Source organism: Eutrema salsugineum, unplaced genomic scaffold, assembly GCF_000478725.1.
Source record: "Eutrema salsugineum unplaced genomic scaffold, Eutsalg1_0 scaffold_6, whole genome shotgun sequence".
Taxonomy (NCBI): Eukaryota; Viridiplantae; Streptophyta; class Magnoliopsida; order Brassicales; family Brassicaceae; genus Eutrema; species Eutrema salsugineum.
The window spans coordinates 245816-251815 of NW_006256547.1; positions in this window are offsets into that span (position 1 = coordinate 245816).

A 6000-nucleotide genomic window follows, 5' to 3' on the forward strand; every position below is an offset into this window, starting at 1 on the left:
TAATAAAGTTTCTAAGTTTTCACAACAAAATCTTGTTTAGACAACTGCAAAACGGATTTTTGTAGCAAAAAACAAAAAAAAAATGGATTTGTGTACAAGCCCTTTTATATTATGTATGTACAAGAAAATGTAGAAAAGTATGTATGTAAGCCCTTTTATATTTTTTGACTAGCTGCCGACAAGCGTAAAAAAATAATAATAATAATGAAGAAGTCATTAAGAAACAATCTAACTGTTTGGGCCTAAGAGCAGACTATATACAGTAAAAACTCTATTAAACATGATAAATTAATAATTTTTGATAGTTCCGAATTGGGTCAGTTCAAAATATAATACAATTCGATAAAATAATAAGATAATAAATTTAATAAAATGTATATGTATTTGGTCCCATTAATATTATAAATTAATAATTACCATAAACAAAGTCTGATATAAACATATAAGTGAGATAATCTACTAAAATTAGTGATGTTTTTATTTTTATTAAAATGAAATTTTTTTTAGAACTTAATGTTATTTTAGAAAGATTTTTTTTAAAGAATAAAAAATTATATCAAAAAATTCTTTTATAATTAATAAAAATGAACAATATTTTTCTTTAAAATCTATAAATTAATAACTTTATAAATTAATAAAATATCAAAATTCCAAGTTTTTACTGTATGTGCTTCATTAATGTATTCTCTTACAAATAAAGTTTGGGCCTTATGCTGTCATCCTAGAGCACAAAAATGAAAGACTACGGTGCATCTATTAACTAGCTAACGACGCCGGCCACTTATTATTTTTAAAAAAGTTTGCAGCTGGCCGTGTAAAATAATATATTTTTTAAAACCAAAATATTCTGAATCTTAATTCTAAACCCATAATTAAACCAGATAGAGTAATTTTTTTCTTTTTTGTTTCTCTGGTAAGGTCTAGGAAATCATATTTGCATTCAAAATTCAACGGATCACACAGATGGCAAAATGTCCATTAAGAAAAAATCCAAATTAAGGAAAAACACTTATCATTAGAATTATACGTTACGCGATATAAAATTATGTTCGCATGTGCTAACTAAAAAATATATTAGAATTTGGACCAACATTATCAAAACTAACCAAAAATACCCACAGAATTCAAATAAAGCCCACCCCAGTTTTGTTGGATCAAAGACAATTTCTTTATCCCAACAAATTACTTTGCGCTAGAGACAATGTCGCCGCCACAGCACGACACTTATTGTCCCATTATCGTTAAGTAAGCAAATTGAAAGTAACTATAAAAAAATACTCCTTGACAATCAATTAAAATCTTATTCTGGTTTTATGATTAACATTAATTGTTTTCATGTGCTGTAAAGTTGTTCCATGTTTTGTAATTTTGTACGAGAATACAGCTCGCAATAAGGTTCATACAAGCGGACGATGGCGATCCACGTGACCTATCAATTTTAGTACCGTGTTCTCTTTATTTTAATCGTGAATGTTGATTTATATATTATCATATAAATCAATATTAGAATCTTTGCTTAGTATCTTAATCACCACAAAGTAGAGAGCACTTTAATTGTTGGTGATGTGTTTCAAGGTGTAAGCTTTACGGTAGTTGACAACGTTTCACCAAAAAATAAGTTGAGTACCATTAACACAATTCAAATATATTACTACTAAAAAATCATGCTACCATATAATATACTGATATAAACTGAAATTAATTTATTGAAACATAATTAAGAGTATTCTCTTAATATCGCAAATACTAGGGTGTGGTTTTGCAAATATGTTGTTCAAACAGTTGTAGACTACAGATAGAAGGTATTTTATTTTACAATAATAGTAAAAACGATTGTCTGTCATATACAAACTCCGGGATTTATAATATAATGAAAGTGTGCAAGTCTGACCTTTTTAACCCGTAGTTTATCTATTAATGATCCGACTAATTGTACAGTGTTACAATGGGTTGGTTAACTTTGACTTTTAAAAGTTTTTTAACTGTGACTCGTTTATTGTATCTGATAGTCTTAACTTTTAACCAAATCGATATGTCCAAAACGCATTCCTTAGGTTTCCAAGAAAGTTACATTGAGGACTAATTAATTACTAACAATCCCCTAAATCGTGGCGTAATTATGGGTTACTCTAGTCAAATTTGGATACTCCTCATAAAAGATGTTTAATTACTGGCATTCAGATTGTTTTCATCCAATTCGTCAATTCGAGCTTGGTGTTTCTTTGAGATCGTTAAAGTATCACATTGCTTTTAGTATTTACTAATGATAACATCAACGTATCTAGATGTATCTAAAAACTAGAGATCCATTTAAAATGTATCCTCCTACCGGTAAAATTAATGTATCTAAAATCCTTCAAATTTGATACCTGATACATGCAAAAAAAAAAAACTTTGATCCATTTAATACAAAAGTTAATTTTAGAAAATCTTAGAACAAACGTTGTCAAAAAAATAAAATAAAAAAATCATAGAACAAACAAACGGGCGTTGTTATTACTTATTAGTCCACTGTATCACATGTCACAATTAAATATTAATAAATTTATTTCACATATAAGTTTTATATGAATCCGTATATGTATGTTTAAGAGTTTATATATAAGTATTTGAATCACGATTTAAATAGAAAAGCCCATATGTATGGAACTTAGTCCATTTAGATAAAAATAATTAAGGATATAACTACAGCTCGAATCTTGTATATCATATTTTGGATGTTTTGGATGTTTAGGATTAGTTGTCTTGTCCATCCCTGCAGTACTTGCCTCAAAGTACTCTACTGATTAAGTTTATTAGTGCTAATCCATCGCCAGCACAATCAGAAGATAATAGGATAATTATAGTACGAATTAGTTGATAAATTGATAAATAACTTTAGATTAATTAAAAGAAAGCAAAAACGTATGGAATCTTTCTGCCCAATTACCTATCTGTTACGCTAAGTACTGAGAGAGTTAGAAGTACGGGAAACAAGGGAGGCAAATGTTGGGATAAACATGACATTTATTTCTTTTAATCATTTTGCTTTAGTGATAATTAATTCGGATTAGTTTATTTAAAAGACAATAAATCGTAAGTCCCAACTCAAAAGCATATGAGAAAAGGAATCTATCCCGTGTCCATATGCGCATCTTCTTTCACATTTCATAATACAATATATTCACTTTTTTATTATATATTTATATGTATACATCTATGAATATAAGAATAACCCCTAATTAACGACTGTATGATTTGATCGTTACTTTCAAACTTTGTGATTGGGTTTGAATCCCTAGCTCACATTAACTACAACTCTTGTCTTCAATCCCATATTAAGACACTAAGACACAAAACCTACGCAGACTTTAAATCTTATCCATATCTATTTATCGTGGACCATATGTTTAAAGTATAAACTAACTTAAATTATCCACATCTACCAATTTAAAGTCTGTATAATACCACATATGTCACTTACTGGTTAAGACTTGGTAGAATACAAATTCAAGCTGGTTTGCCTTTTTGGGTGCTTTTCTTATGTTTTAATGTACAATCGACTTCAATATTGGTGTGACAGTAATGCATTAATCATGTCGTTTTTCAATGCGATTAACGATTAACATTGTCTTCCTTTTTTTGGTTAAAAAGTAAAATTTACATAGTTACATAAAACATATCTAAGAGTGGACTGGCATGGATTTTCTTAGTTTCAACTTCAAAGGTATTCTCCATACCGTTTTTGTATTCCTTATAAATCGACAGCTTTTTTTTCAAAACGACGGTAGTATATATAAAAGGAAACTTTTGAATTCAAACGAATGGAAAAGAAAGAGAACAATTTTCACCAACCATACGTTCTCTTTAGATATTTTGGTTGAACCAAAATTATTCCCAATCCTCAAAAAATAAGAAAAAGGAAAATAATCAAGAAAATGTAAGTAACTGCTTGTTTTTGTTGATGATAAACTTTATTATAATGGACCGGATGTTGGCAGAGCTAGAAATATCTAAAAGTCAAAATGTATATTTAACAAAAAAAAAATCCTTCCATAAACTATTTACAGTCATTTGTATACCCAATCAATTTAATTTGTACTAGATCAATGGAAGAATCAAAACACTGGGATATGCCCTGTAATCTATTGGAAGAATGAAAAAATAAAAAATAAAAAATGTGGTACTGATTAATATCCCTAACCAATCTAAATTTAAAATTGACCAAAATAAAAAACAAAAATGCTGCAAACGGAAAGTCAAAGATGGAATCTGAGGGAAGGAGAGAGAGGCCCGGAGAAGGAGGGAAGGTGATAGGACACGTGGCAGAAGGACAAGTGTGGTCCAAAGGGAAAGGAGTACGAGGGAGACGACACGTAACCCAATTGGAAAGCATACCCATGTGACCTCCTTAACTTTCAATCACTCATTCACTTGCGTGGAACTTGTCTCCGTCACCACTTTCCTTCCTTCCTCATGTATCTATCTATCTTTTACTTATTCTACATTTTTAATATTATTTATTTTGTGCAATAAACCAAAATTTTAGTCTACTCCACATATTATTTAATCTTCAAATAAATGAGATTTAAATCCCTTTGTTGCAATATTCCGGTTATACTTATCTTATCCCGTCTGTAATCCATACAATATTATTATGTACATGTGCTTCCCCATATAAACTAAAGCTGTTATTTCACGAGACAATTTATCTTTCATCTAGAAACACGTTCGAGCTGAGACTTAAATCTACAGTATATATAAGTGCATCAGATTTGAGAATGCGACGTTATAACTTATAAGAGACAAAATGATGGCCCGACAGTGCACCACCATTTATATAATTATATACAAATATATATTTGTACGCATGGAAAAAAGAATTTAACAAATGTGCGCGAGTTGTATGACGTGTCTTCCTCCAATTGTGAGAAAAGCTATGGGTTGGGGCCTTGGGGGGGAACATACAGCAAAAAAAACTTTTATCGGTTTCATCTTTTGATTGGATGATGAAAATTACACTTAAATTACCCGAACAAAATTTGATATATAAACCTGTATTCAAATTTTTTAAGACGACATGGTTAGTTATAAATTAATATAACAGATGCAATCTTTTATATATGATCAAATAATCCACTTTTCCTAACTAACATCTTTAATCTCTTACCTTGAGGTCGTTTTCTGTTATACAGAGTTCCGTGAAACATTTTGAGACTTTGATCCCTAATTATTATTATCATTATTTTTACCTGCAACGAAAAAGTACAGTAGATAAGTTGAATTTTATCCTCGTCCCCATTTGAAGGCCACGTGAACCTCACGTGCATTGCCGTCACTCAATGTCGGAATACATTTTCCTTTTCTTCCTCTGTAAATTATTTGTTTCTTCCTAATTATATACCTTCCTATGATTCATGCTCCTTTCCTAGTTCCTACGCATTACTGCCATTACACACCTAAAAAAGCACACTACATATATAACTTTTATATTTTCTAATAGTGAAACTGTAGACTACTATTTTTTTGGGTTGAACTAAATAATTAATTAATCAACAAATTGGTTTCTGTACAAAAGAACTGAAGCATGTACTATTGTTTCTTTTTATTTTAACAGCATATACTGTTTAAAACCATCAACCATGACAATTACCTTTACCCCCCCTTACAAAGCATACGCAAGACATGTTAAAAGCTGCCAATCCCCAAAGAAGTTTTGCGGCGTTACAAATAGTTTAATATGGCGGAAGAATTTCTGTTAGCCTGATAAATTAAAAAGAAGATTTTGAAAATGGTTCGTATACGTACAAGTTACAACGCAAAGCATGTCATGTTCAGTTAATCGCACGGTGAAAAATATGATAATACTATTGATGAAGAAAAATAGAGAACGATGTTTTTTAAATAAATAAACAAAAAAAAAATCCAGGAAGATTCGTGCCTTCGTGGTGATAGGTAGCGCTTATAGTTACACTAGTGTAAAATAATAATCAATAGGGAAAACGGAAAAAGGAGGAGCAC